The 15,353-nt window shown below is 39.5% G+C and overlaps 1 protein-coding gene across 41 annotated transcripts in view; it reads left to right on the top strand.

Moving 5' to 3' along the window:
- PTPRD (protein tyrosine phosphatase receptor type D) overlaps positions 1–15,353 on the top strand; it is a 1,533,354-nt gene that overhangs the window by 748,243 nt on the left and 769,758 nt on the right. For all 41 annotated transcript variants that reach the window (XM_077344981.1, XM_077344985.1, XM_077344991.1 and 38 more), the window contains one exon: positions 1,675–1,697. The gene's annotated coding sequence lies outside the window, so the exon portion shown is untranslated. The remainder of the gene's footprint in view (positions 1–1,674; positions 1,698–15,353) is intronic.

Here is a 15,353-nt window from a genome sequence, read left to right as displayed (position 1 = left end):
TGTGTGCATGAAGCATAAGGTACCATGTAATATACAATGTTTTGTCATTCTGCAGCTGGTGAACTGTATTTTGAATTGCTGGTAATATACCTTTTCTGATGCATCTTTAAACAATATTGCTCAAATATATTGACATGTATAGCATCCTTTTCACATATATAGTTTGACTAGGCCATTGGGGCTGCTATTTTGGGGGTAAATGACCCAGTGTATGCATGGGTCCTGATCTAGCACCCCATTTATAAAGGAAAAGCAAGAGAAAGAGATTGTCTCAAAACAAATGCTCTCTATTCTCCCAACAAGATGCAAAGCTAAAAATATCAAATACAAGGAAAATAAAAAATATGAAACAATTTTGTAATTCTTTAACACCATTGGTTGTCGTGCATGGAATTAAAGGGGGGATGTCATTTTCAACTGTTAGCCAAAGTTTTAATTTGCTTATTTTTATTATATGTTGGAATCTTACTTGCCAAAGGCCACATCAATAAACTGTTGGATTGTACTACATATTTCATTTCTTGACTAGTTTGTACTTTTTTTTCCTGTGGGCCCCACTGCCATGCAGTAGCTGCAGGGAACAGTTTCTTTTTAAAAAGAAAAAAGAACCTAAATGGACTTGGAATAACGTGAAAGGGACATTAACTCCTGGCAGTTATTTCACCTATTTTGCGGCTGCACACACACATATACTTTATTTAAACTTATTTATAAATGTATTTGTTTTTTGCCTTATCTCTGTGAACTCATGGTGCCTTCCTCAGAATAGAAGCCCTAATTTTTAAACATTTTTCTTAATGTCTTAATGCTAATAGAGTTTACAAACATGCCTGTCATTATATATGGCTCCTTAATAACAAGGGCTGGTGGAAGAAAGAATTTAAAAAAAATCATTACTGGTAACCATGTGACATCAGTTCCAGAAAAAAACCTGAAAGTGATGCCACATCTCTCTAGGAACTGTCAGAAGTTGTATGATAAAACCTTAATGGTTTCAGTAACTCTTAAGAGAGTAATTATATCACTTTGGGGTTTTCCCTGGCCACCAATGGTTGCCAGGCTAGAGAATGGACATTTAAGAAAGTACTCATATGTTTTCCCACCCAGCTGTTAAAATTCAGGATGTCTTAATCTGTGCAATATCAGCCATTTGAAAAAAGCATATTAAGCTGCATATATTTTTTAAAAAACATATATTGTAATGTTAAGTGGAGGAAAAAATAAAATATGTCAATGTAATTTGAATCAATCGGTCTTCTTTGCAATCCCTTTACAGCCTTTGGCATAGTGCTTCTTGGCCCAAGGGAGCAATGAAGGCTTGACACTTGGTGGGGGGGGGGCACACACATGCTTCCCATTCCTTACAACCAGCTTTTGCATGTGTGAACTTTTGTCCATTGTTCCTGATTTATATCAATGTCCATTCCATACGGTAAGGTTCTTCATTTGTTCTGACCATGGAAGCAATTGGTTGACCTCCCAATGTGCTTACTTCCCAGTACTTCAGAGGATGTTTTAATTGTTGGATTAAACATGGTTTTATTCCGTTGGCATTGGTTAGAATCCTTATCTGCCGCTGCTTCTTTGTGCAATATCAAATCACTAATATTTGCTTTTTATGAAGTGCCATTGAATAGAGATGAAAATTACAGTTCTCTTTCTGTTTCTCAATAGGAGCTGTGGTTCACAAGGTTGAGGTAAGATTCCAATCTTAATAAACATAAATGAGCTGTCTAATTAGAATGAAATACTAAAGCATACAAAAAGGCTTGCCCATGAATAGTTGCTCATCTGCTTGATGGAATCAAACATATCTCTTGTAAAAATGTCTCATGATTTCCCGTCCACTAACTTTCTGGTTACACATAGCATTGCTATTTAAATATTGTCTTGAATTATACCTGCTCAGTTTTCACATATCAACACAGACTTCTGTGCATGCCATTCAGTTGTCTCATAAGCATCTCAGCCTTTAGCTATGTGACTAAAATCACCACTGGTTGAATAATTGTGTGCAATCTGGTGCTGTCAAGTAAGGCTGGATTAAACCAGGATTAAGTGAATATGCTGAAGCATGATCACTGAAAATTAAAACTGTAGTGCTTATGGAAAGAACTGGATGAGAAAATGTATATTCATAATGACCCTATTCCCATGATCACAGAGGCTGGAAAAACTGTTAACGGGGTCAAGGGAACTCATGGAGATTTATATCTGTGGTCATTTTGCATTATTTTTGTCTCCATGAGTGTGTGCATAAGAGAATATGAGTTTTCATAGACTCCAAATATGTGCTGTGTGATGTGAATCAATGCTCCTTATGGAATAAAATAATGTACAGCAGATTTATATCACGTCAGGTGTTCTGAATGTAGGGTTTGGATAACTGTATGATTGTATGATAAATTACCTAATCTATTAAACATTATTGCCAAGGTTGGACATGGCTTGTTTGAACAACATATGCCAGGAAGTCTGAGCATTGCTGCTAAATCTGATGATTCTATGATGCAAAGACAATTTATTTTTGTCTGTAATGTCTATAATAAGTATATGTTTTATTTTCTTCATCATCTGAGATTTCAATCTCCATTTTTAGTGAAGCATAGGGCATCGTCAAGTTTATACATCCCAGTCTTTTCATAGCCTGGGGATATTCCTATCTATTAGATTAGTTGTTCTCTTTTTGGAACCCATTAAATTCTTTCACTCTGATCCTGATGTGACTGTTTCTCCATCAATAAGATAAGTGAGCCACCAAAATAGTTCTGTATTTTATTAACCCACCATTTTTAACACATGTTGCACATCTGCTTCTTTGAAAGCTTTTACTATAGGGCATTTCATTTACACTTTGGTTTTGTAAGTTTGTTATGTTGAAGAATACAACTGGGTGTATTTGTATCCTATCATCTGTGCAAGTTATGCTTTATGGGGAAAGGGTCAAAGATTTTGCATGAAAAAGTTCTTGGATTGCTGGTCTCAAGTAAAGGCAAAAAATATGTATATCAAACAGGACACTCCCATGTTTCATTAATCAGGCACACATAGATGTCTCAGGACCAATTTATTGACATGTGTGTTCAGTAACTGTATTTTTTATTTCTCTAATAAATAATTAGATATGGTGGTGGTGTGATCTGGGTGTCAATAATTTGAGGAAAACTGTTGCCCAAATAGTGTACACATGTTTCTGACAATTACTACAGACATACTGCAAGTTGGCAGAAATCCCATTGCCAGCCAGATCCAGGATCTAGCCAATGTGAAACTGCAACAAGAAACAAAATTCAACCTGCAGCTTAAGCCCACAGAAAGAATTTTAATTTTTCACAGTTTAATTTCAAACACAGTTTCAAAAGGGTCACTCCACATGTTTTGCTATGAATCATAAGCAAAATTCATGCAAATGTAAATGGCAGATTCCCAGTGAGACAGGTAAGATATACTGTTTGCAGTAACTTTGGAACTCAGTATTTTGGGATTTTTTTCTGATTGTACCTGCAAATCTTTGTAGGATCAGCCCCTTTATTTAGAACAGAAAGAATCTATCCTGCCAAAAAACATCTTCATACGAATTACTTTTTTATTTTTTTAGTTTGGACTCCTTATTCCTAACCTTTTCAGTATAATAAGAATCATTATTCCTAATCACGCAGCTGGTTCCTCATCTCTTTTTTTCCCCACCAGCTACTCTTAATGTTATCACTCTCACAAACACATTTGAAGACTATCTGGTCAGGTGTATAACTAAAAAGGTCAAAGTAAAATATCAGCAAACTTAACAAATATATTTTGTGCTGTATTCACAGGCATCCTTTCAGTTGCATGGCAACCATCTCTGCAATTGCTTATCATGATTCTGCATATATTAATTTAATTAATATTTCCATTATGTGTATGTGTGTATACATATTAATAAATATAGGCTATGTAGTACTAACAGAGAATGAGGTGGCTGGATGTTGGTGCGAATTTAAATGGACTCCGGGGAATGGTAGAGGACAGGAAGGCCTGGGGGATCATAGTCCATGGGGTCGTGATGGGTCGGACATGACTTCGCACCTAACAACAACAACAACAACAACATGTAGTACTAAACTAACTCATTAAACTTCAAGTGAAAAGGTACAAGTAATGCCTATATAATCTCAGCATTTGCCCCTGCATTCTGCAGGGGATTGGACTAGTTGACCCTAGAGGTCTCTTCCAACTCTATGATTCTAAGATACAAAATTATTCAACAACAGGAGTGATATAAATAAAAACAAAAACTAAAGATCATTAAAATGATCTCAAAAGTCAGTTCTTTCTAAAATGAAGAACAAACTGGCAAAATGATTTCAAAGAGCGGCACAAAGGTTCCACTGAACCACCTTCACCCAGCGTTCATACTTGGTCCTTTCCACATACCACCACTGGGAACATGGGCCAAACCTCACCTTCATGATCATTCTGGGTTTGTGGGGAAAACACCAGTTTAATCAAGCAGTACTTCCAGAAAGGGAGATATTATATGCTGCTTCAGAAATTGGATGAATTATAGCAGCTACTTATGTATTCATGTAATCAATTCCTAGGGAACTTGTGAACTGGTGGCAAACTACACTTGTGAACTGTGTGGGGGTCACCAGGTATTTGAACTGAACTGTAGTATCAAAATCTCACTTGGTAAAATGTTCTGGACTGTATGGTTGGCAAAAATATACTCCTATGAAAAATCATTCTTACAGATCAAAGGTTAGCTATTAGGGAGAGGGCCTCTCTTCTGCTTCTGCACTGTGTTTCTTGAACTTCCTGTGCTCAGTTTTGTCAGCTGCCATATTTTTGAGTAACATAGGCTGTAAATTCTCTATGTTCTGCTCTGTGTCAAACTGCTGATATGTTGAATGCATAGAACATTGGTATATTTTTCAGGAATATCTTTTTAATGGGACAATTAAGGTCCCTCTTTGTCCCCTGGTGTTTTAGGGTGAGAATTCTAAGGAACATATAAACATGTGACATTAACTTGAGCTGCTCTATAATACTGAAACTTCTATTTCCAGAAGCTTACTGGGCTTTCCCCCTTTCTCAGTTATATATTTGCCTTCTTTTAGAAGGTACAGAGGTTTAGATGGCCTACGATTTCTTGGTGTAGCCAATTTGTTGTAGTGGTTATGAGTGCGGACTTCTGACCTGGCAAGTCGGATTTGATTCTCTGGTCCCCCATGTGCATCCAGCTGGGTGACCTTGGGTTCACCAGAATACTGATAAAGCTGTTCTGGCCAAGCAGTAGTATCAGGGCTCTCTCAACCCCACCTACCTCACAGGGTATCTGTTGTGGGGAGAGGAAAAGGAAGGCGAATGTAAGCCATTTTGACACTCCTTCAGGTAGAGAAAAGCGGCATATAAGAACCAACTCTTCTTCTTCTTCTTCTTCTTCTTCTTCAACATGTAAGAAATGTACCATTTCAATTTCTCAAGGTAAACTGAGAAACATGCCTTCTGTTTACTTCATTTCATTCCTGCTTCATTTTTAATATACTTAGCAATAGTGCTAAGTGTAAATAAAATTAAACACTTCCAAGTCCATTTAAGTCAGTGGATTTAGGAGGATATAACTCTGTTTAGGATTGCACAGTAAGTGCATTTTCTTTTTCTTTTCTTTTAGAATTGGATATACATTTTTGGGGGTGTCCTTTACAAGCAAAGACTCCGCAATATCAGCTTTTTAGAAATATAATGCATTTATATATTTTAATGCTGCATGGCATCCTGAGATAACAGGCTCAATTAGAGTAGCCTATAAATGTAAATAATAAATAAACAGTAAATAGAGGACACTTTCTACTATGTACTGCTTTATGTGGGGGGTAGGGCTTAACTCTTCAAAAATGTATCACATTGTTCAAAATTGACCTCTCCCCCTAAGTACAAAAGACTAAGTACAGAAACAGCCAAGCAGGGAATCAGTTTCCTTTTTGACATTCCAGAATAGGGAGTTTAGTTTCAATTGGTAAAATTCCATGGGGGCATGGGTAACCCAGTTTCTATCCTTATTGTGGCCCTTGTTTGAATTAGGAACTTGCATGGCTGCTATTTAAAAACAAACAAACTCCCTGTCAAGGTCTGTTCATGGATTTCCCATTGTTGCATTTATTTGTGCCTTCAATCGTTGGACCATTTAGATCAGGGGTAGTCAACCCGTGGTCCTCCAGATGTTCATGGACTACGATTCCCATGAGCCCCTGCCAGCATTTGCTGGCAGGGGCTTATAGGAATTGTAGTCCATGAACATCTGGAGGACCACCGGTTGACTACCCCTGATTTAGATCACTAAAAACAGAAAATGCATATGGTTTCTGGAAGAGTAATAATGATTTCAACCATCAAATAAGAATCTTTGTGGATATTGTGCTGTGTTGTGTTTTGCAAGGAATTCTGATTGTTGTCATATGCATTACTCTTTGCTGTTTGCAATTATCTTGATTTCTTTGCAAGATGTATTCCAGTTCACCCAAAATTATTTCCTTGAGCATCTTTAGCAAGCCAGAAAACACATGATTTTTCACACCATCTCATAAAACATTAGCTTGTGACACTATCCCAGGTGGTGTGTTTAAAATAAGAAATATCTTAGCCTTCTGGGCAAGAAAGTTTACCACCCCCTTCTTCAAAGACAAACATCTTGTTTCATTATCTCATTCATTTGAAAACATTTATCTAAATGGAATTAATAAGTACCTACCACAGGTTTCCTGCTCTGATTGCTTGCAAGTTTGTCGAAGCTAATATTCAAGGACATTAAAGGAAAAATAAAAGAAATGAGGTCTTTGCATGTAAGAGATAGTTTACCGTTTGGTCCCATAAAATAAAATAAACATTGTAAAAAAAAAAGAAGTCTATAAACATCAGAAAGATGGATAAGTTGACATATTGTTCTGCATATCTCTGTTTAATAATATTATATTTCATTTCCCGTGCTAAGAAAACAGCCATTACCCAAAGCAGCCATTCGTAAACAGCCATTGTGAACAGATTGCATCCTTGTTGGTGGTATGATAATTGAAATAAGTTTACCAGTCTTTTATGAGAAAATACCAGATGTATAAAATACCTATTAATCAACCCACTCACTTTTGCAGACATCAGCTTTAGTACCGATGGCTATTAAAGAATAAATGGGATAAGAGTGAAAAACCGGGGAGAGGGGGAGAGAATTAGCCAAGCAGTTCCACCATGTGGTGTGTTGCTTGAAGAGAATCAAGGGGGAGGGGTTGTGCTGTGTGTTTTGGATTTGTTCTTTTGAGCCAAGCTTACAGGTTGTCGTATTCATCAATTCAGCATTTGTTTGGTTTTGATAATTTCAAAAGGACATTAAGCATTCCTGTGTGGACAATGATATAAAGCATCAAATTGCCCGACTGCCACTCTCTAACTGCATCCCCTCCCCTTCCCATTGCTAATCACATTTTCATTGAATTCTCTTCTCTCTACGAGAGAGGCTGCAGGGATACTATTTGTTTCTCTAGTGCACTAGGAATGAAATTACATTTATTTTGCTGCAAAGCTAAACGGGGGGGGGCAGCTCAAGAAGGATGTGTGCAAATGTGCTGACATAGTCTTATTGACAGCATTAGAACAATAACAGTATTTGTAGTCAGCTGTGGACATTCAGTATGGTTAATACCTTAAATTCCTGGATCTGTTAGGAAAACTATTAATAATACTGCAGATCAAAGAGATACTAGGAGTTCACAGCTAAGTAAATTTCAATTTCAAGAATCTTCTCCCTGAGCTAGATTGCTCAAAGTAACTGTGTTTTGGACTTGGACTGATTAAAGACCTGTTCCTGCTGTCAAGTCCTGATTTCACTCCACCAGCTTATCTGGATTGCTTCAGGACAGGGATGAAGATTTGAGATCTAGAAGATGTAAATAATGAACCTGGTCACACCGACTTAAATGCTGCTGTATACTTCCATGATTTCTAGTACAACTACCATAGAAACAGGAAATATTGGTGGTGGTGATTACAGTCAAAACGTTGAGAGAGAGGCAACCCCCTGGCTTCAAGCAGAAGCTCCTCTAGTTCTAACATACTAGAGATTTTTTATTACTTGAAAAAAAATGATCTTCTGTCAGGTGCTATGATTTTACTATTCTGTATCAGATTTGGATTACCAGAGCTTCATTTTTATAACTAAGGGACCACGCTACAAGGCTAGCTCAGTCTGTGAGGGAACATCATTTTCACTTTGGAGGAATGGGGAAGTGTGTATACATAAATGCCATAGCAGGTATGGAGACTATCTAGAAATTCTGTGAAAACCATTTTGAGTTCCAGAATGGGAGGCAAGAACTGTGTCTCAGTGGCAGAGTATTTGCTTGGCATGCAGAAGGTCTCATGTTCAATTCCCTTCATCCCGAGCTAAAAGGTGATGTGAAATAACTCTGCCTGTGACCTTGGAAATCCATTTCCAGTGTGAGTAGACAATACGGATCTTGATGAACCAAAGGTCTGATTCAGTAGAAAGCAGTTTCATGTGATAGGAGAAAGGTAGGATATAAATGCAAATAAACATATGTAACCTCACTTTGTATGGTAAAACAATGTTTAGAATTCATCTCTCCATCCAAGCATTGTTGTTAGGTGTGAAGTCATGTCCGACCCATCATGACCCCATGGACAATGATCCTCCAGGCCTTCCTGTCCTCTACCATTCCCCGGAGTTTTAAGTTTGCACCGACTGCTTCAGTGACTCCATCCAGCCAAATCATTCTCTGTTGTTCCCTTCTACTTTTGCCCGCAATCACTCCCAGCATTAGGCTCTCCTCCAGGGAATCCTTCCTTCTCATGAGGTGGCCAAAGTATTTGAGTTTCATCTTCAGGATCTGGCCTTCTAAGGAGCAGTCAGGGCTGATCTCTTCTAGGACTGGCCCGTTTGTTCGCCTTGAGTCTTCTCCAGCACCAGAGTTCAAAAGCCTCAATTCTTTGACACTTGGCCTTCCTTATGGTCCAACTATCACAGCCATACATTGCAACTGGGAAGACCATAGCCGTAACTAGACACGCTTTTGTTGGCAGGGTGATGTCTCTGCTTTTTAGGATGCTGTCTAGATTTGCTATAGCTTTCCTCCCGAGGAGCAAGCGTCTTTTAATTTCTTTGCTGGAGTCCCCATCTACAGTGATCTTGGAGTCCAGGAAAATAAAATCTGTCACTACCTCCATTTCTTCCCCATCTATTTGCCAGGAATTGAGAGGGCCAGATTCCATGATCTTAGTTTTCTTGATGCTGAGTTTCAAGCCAAGTTTTGCACTCTCCTCCACCCACACCAAGAAGCTCTTTAGTTCCTCTTCAAGCATATTGGGACACAAATAATTTGAAACTACATCACTATTACAAATCATTGGTAATCATCCAGGTAGATTTTAAACCTAATAGGTAGCAGGGGGGAGAAACATCAAACTATATATTATTTAGTTCTGAGCTTATCTTCTTTGAACAAACAACAGTTCATAGGAGGTTTGATGAATTTAGCATCCTTGTACAAAACAGATATATAGCATATCTAATATAAATTGAAGGCATATGCTCATGTGTCCCCCCACCCACCCTGTTAAGGATTAATGGCCTAATAATACCTGCATATATTTTTCATATTTGATGCATCATGCATTTATTTTGCACAAAACGGTTTCTACAGAGCAGAACTACCCTACTAAATAGTATTATTTTTTTATTATCCCATATACCGTAATCATGACACTCAGACACTTTATTATCCCATATACCGTAATCATGACACTTACACATCAATCCTGATATATCACTTAATTGCTTCTAGTCCACTCATGCTTCTGACTTACCAACTGAGGCAATGTCCAACAGGGAATCTCTCATCTAGTGTAGTGAGTCCTAAAATAAATTCCTGTCCCTTACTTTTCTTATTATTATTTTAGAATATCATAGAATCATATCATAGAATAATAGAGTTGGAAGGGACCTCTTGGGTCATATAGTCCAATCCCCTGCGCTATGTAGGACACTCACATCCCTATCACTCATCTACTATAACCTGGCACCCCTTTGCCTTCACAGAATCAGCCTCTCTGTCAGATGGTTATCTAGCCTCTGTTTAAAAATTTTCAAAGATGGAGAACCCACCACCTCTCGAGGAAGCCTGTTCCACTGAGAAACTGCTCCAATTGTCAGGAACTTCTTCCGGATGTTTAGATGGAATTTCTTTTGAATTAATTTCATCCGATTTGTTCTGGTCTGTCCCTCTGGGGCAAGTGAGAACAATTCTGTTCCATCCTCCATATGGCAACCTTTTAAATACTTGAAGATGGTTATCAGATCCCCTCTCAATCTTCTCCTCTCTAGGCTAAACAGACCAAGCTCCCCCAGCCTTTCTTCATAAGTCTTGATCTCCAAACCCCTCACCAACTTTGTTGCCCTCTTCTGGACATGTTCCAGTTTGTCAATATCCCTTTTCAATTGGGGTGCCGAAAACTGAGGCTGAACCAGAGCAGAGTAAAGCGTACCATTGCATCCCGTGATCTGGACACGATACTCCATTTGATATAGCCCCAAATCCCATTTGCCTTTTTAGCCACTGAGTCACACTGCTGACTCATGTTCAATGTATGGTCTACTAAGACTCCTAGATCCTTTTTGCATAAGCTACTGCCAAGACAAGTCTCCCCCATCCTATATTGGTGTATTTGGTTTTCCGTACCTAAATGCAAAACTCTTCATTTGTCCCTATTGAATTTCATTTTATTCAGTTTAGCCCACTTCTCGAGCCGATTAAGATCATCCTGTATTCTGTTGCCATCTTCAGTTGTGTTTGCTTTCAATCAACAATATGTTTGGCGATGTACCAAGTCTAACAGCAACAGTATAAAAACTGTTTGTAAATATTCAAGGCTTATTCAAATAAAAATCAGTTTACAATTTAAGAGACAGTTCATTTGTAACATTGTGGGGAGGGTTTTTCTCTGTGATGTTGTCATATTCAGAATCTAAAATTTAGATATTGATTCTTCTGATTCTCTTTTTCCATTTTTTAAAAAAGAAATTTATCTTTGAAGTGAAATCAGTGCACCCTTTTATAACCAAAGCAATTGCAGGTATTTTAAGTCACATACCACAAAGTGGCTTTCCAGCTGGCAGATAGCAAGATTTGTGAAGGAATTGCCTCTGAGCATCTACAAAGTAAAATTCTGAATTTTTACAGTACCCCCTTTACTGCCTCACTTTCTATTTCTTTGGATTAAAATGGAATTGATTAGAAACAGTATTCATATTCCCACCAAAAAAGGCAGAAAGAAACAAAATGAATAGTTGAATTTCAGGGAGAAATTGAATACAGATAAATTTAGATTTCACCTGTTGGTGTACAAGTATGATAATGGGTGTGAATAAACAAAATTATGATGTTGCAAATTCAATGTGCTTGCATTGGTTTGGTTTATCAGCTTAAAAGGAAAACACTTTGATGCTTAAGGCAATTTGATGACTCAGGCTGAATCTGCACAAGTGGAAAAGGTCGGGGGGTGCTCATATGGCAGCGGGGCTAATCCCCCCTTCTACACAATATTGCAACCAGGCTGGCCCCCTCCTAGGCTTGATGCACATTAGGCTACCATTGCCTCACTTTGACCATTTATGCACTGGGAACTTCACTGCCCCGGCTTCTGTGCAGGAGCACAAATTGGGGGCGGATGAGGTACACCAGGCCAAATGCTCCCCCATGTAGGTGCAGGAAGAGATGGGGCTCCCTGCTATGACTAAAACTCCAGCCTGCAGCCTGGCATGAAACCTCCAGTGCATAAATGGTCCTTAAGGGAGCATAGATATCTTCCACATTCCCATAAGCCATTCCTATGGGGCCATTGGGGACTGGACCCAGCAGAGGCCCTTGTATACCTGGTCCAATGGAGGCCCAGGGAGGACAAAAGATGACCCACTCAGCTTAGTGGCAATTCGCAGCACTGTTGAGCTGAATGTGTGTGTGTGTTTTGCAGGAAGGTGGGATTGCATTCTCACACAATCCTACCTTCCTGCTATCCCCCCGCTGCCCCCACATGGTTGAACCTTTCTGCAGCAGCCACATCCCCCATGATGACACATTTGGTGGTGGACACGTGTTCCCCACAAGGACACAGAAAGTGGCAGACCAGATTGACCAATGAAATATGTCCCATGTGGGAGACATCAAAGCATGCTGCTCAGCCGCAAGGCACTGACAGCAACCCATAATGGAACCACTGGTGCAGAATTGCCCTCATTAAGCAAAATTTACAAGGAAAAGGTCACTCACTCAGCTTTTTTAAACGCACAGAAATTACTTCAATTACAACTTTTTTTACTTTAGCATTACAAAATCCAAGCAAGGCTTGGAAACCTTGTTTACTAGCTAATACATTGGTGGTTTGCCATGCCACAAAGAGTCATTAGATCTCCTGCAGATAGTAAAGGTGACGAAGGAAGTACCTGGTGGCAGTTGAGGTAAAATTAAGGGGAAAATGAATTAGTTGACTGGAGTGACTTGATGAATAAAGAAGGAAATTATATTCCAAGTATGAGGAATGGCATGGAAGAACCTACTGAATATGAGAAACAATGGATGATTAAAAGGAGCACATGCCAAGGGAAAAGAACAAAAAGAGGCAGGGTTGAATTATAAATCTGTGTAAAGAAGGGACTATAAATTAAATGATGATGAGTGGGAGCCTTTGTAAAAAGGCCAAAGAAAATTATGGAATTATGGTTAATTGACCCAACTAAAAAGATGGTAGAAAATAGGTGAACTAGACCTGCATAGTACTGCATAGATAGCTTGCACTTCATTATTACCTATTAATTTGGCATACCCCATGTACCTCACTTCATAGTGGTTGACATCACTGGCTGTATGCATTTACAGTGACTGGTGGCATATGCAACCATTAAAAATAACAATCCCTGCAATGAACTAAATGAAAGACTAACCAGAACAGCAGTACATAATACAAACTGTAATGGCTGGGTTGAAATGTGTATCCTGTGGTTTCAGATGATGTCATAATCTGCTACAGCAAATTTAATAGTATTGTTGCCTGGAAGCTAAACCATTATGCTGTGTTTAATTTCTCTAAGATGTAAATTACATGCTTCAATGTTGTATAGCATTGGCTACTGCAATTTCAGATTCTTGTGCTTGCAGCTGTCAGGAAACATAATGTTTATGGGTGTTTTGTTTAGCTAGGAATCTTGATCATTAACAGCCTTATCTTAAAATTATTCCATGCTGCTTTATTCATCCTTAGGATTCACAGGCATCAGTTCCATTCATATAATATTGACTTCACATATCAATAAAAAGATTACTAGAATGGAAAATAATTAGGACACGTAACCCAGTTGTTATTTCATGGAAATTATACAGCCTTTCAGTGCATTTGATCCCTATTCTAGACCACTCTGTTGACAAGTGAATAATATCTGTACTGTAGCATTTGGAGATGAATATGACCTTGGGCGCTTCGGCATCCAAAGCGGACATTCGTGCCCGAAGCAGCCAGCACCTGCGGCGCGGGAGGGAGGGGAGCCACTGGTGTGCCAGTTGGCATGCACACCCAGGCACATAATTCTGCACCTGTGTGTGTGTTCTGGCTGGTGTGCCAGCAACCACACCTCCCCTCCCCTCCCCCCTGTTCTACAGTGCTGGCTGCTTCGGACATGAATGGCCAGACGCTGAAGCACCCAACCCTGCAAACCGCCGCCACCAGACACCCTCCCATCGCCACTCCCCGCCCGCGCACAGCTTAGCTCACCCGCTGGCCCAAGCTGTCACGAGCGGCCAGCTGACCCCTGTGCTGGAGCGGCAGCGCAATCCAACACACCCACCCGACGCCCGAAACTCGCCACCGGGACCCACAGCTGGGAGCGTCCCATGGCCCCACCCGCTGCCGCATGATGCTCCCGCATCGGCACAGCCTCTGTGCTGCGCTGCCGCTGCCACCTACCCCGCGCACCCGACACCCGAAGTTCGCCCAGCCGCGCCTACAGCCGTCTCCTGACTACAGGCCGCCCGCCTACAGTTCCTGCCTCACGGCCACTAAATACGGTAGGCCACAGGGTGGGGGGGCCCACGACTTGCCGCCGCCTCACAGGATGCCTGCCACCCATCCTCCGGTACATTCTCTCGCCCTGCAGCGACCCCAACCTCGACAGCCCTGCTAGGGCCCGCTGTATTCCGATTACAGCGGGCTTATTTTCTAGTATATTTATATTACAGCTAGATATTTATCCCCAATTGGGACTCAAAGTGGCTTACCAAATAATTCTTCCTCTTCCATTTTATCCTCACAACAACCCAATGAGGTATGTTACAATGAGGTATGCTGTATACGCCCCAAAGTTACCTCACACAGCAGAAGACCAGGAAATCAAACCTCATTCTTCTGGATCCTAGTCTGCAATGTAAAGCATTAACCAGGCTTGTTCTTATTTGGGAAATTACTGTCATTTCCTCCATAATGTGAACACGTTGAAATAAAAAAATACAGAACAAAAAAGTTATTGCTTTTATGTTGTCCAAATACCAAGAACTATACTTAATATACTATGCTCCATGGTATGTTGGTTCTGCAAACATTTTAAAAATTATTTGAGAGAGAGGTGGTGCTGATCTTTTTTCATTTAAAAGGATGTGTAAATTCCATTACTCTGTTACTTAACACATTTCAGTACTTATTTTGCTTTTTGAAAATGGACAGTCAAATTACATGCTGCAATCAAGTATATACCCCATTATGCAAAATTCATAAAACCTGTGCCAGATTAAGACATTTACACATGAAATTCTCACTAATAAAATCCATTATCTAAATTGCCTTATGCATCTTTTAGTGAACTTTGCAACCACATAAAGCTGTCTACTATCCACAATATTTAGCATTCATAGAAGATATGCAGCAGTCACACCGTTCTCATATTAAGGTAACTGACATTTATTCTTTAAAACAAAACAAAACAAAAACCTGTATGGCATGGTTTTGATTTTTTTTTGTTTCTTGCCTTCATGTTCTGACAGTTTTCTGCAATACCTGCATCACATCTGTGCTGCAGCCCTCATAAACCAGCTCACGCCAACATTTTATCCTTGTAAGGAGTTTTTCAACGTCTTAAATCAGGGGTTGTGCAGAATTTCATCTTCAATTAAATCTCAGCTCAGTGTTGGTTGGACTATAATTGAAATAAGTCCTCCTCACACAACATAATAAATAGCAAAACTGGGATTATAGTTGATGGGGGCCTTTTTCAGACCCCATGGTACACTGCAGGATTTTTACATACAAAATAGAATGCACTATTGCAG

Source organism: Paroedura picta, chromosome 7 (genome assembly GCF_049243985.1).
Source record: "Paroedura picta isolate Pp20150507F chromosome 7, Ppicta_v3.0, whole genome shotgun sequence".
NCBI classification, from domain to species: domain Eukaryota; kingdom Metazoa; phylum Chordata; class Lepidosauria; order Squamata; family Gekkonidae; genus Paroedura; species Paroedura picta.
This window is presented reverse-complemented; position numbering and strand designations above follow the sequence as displayed.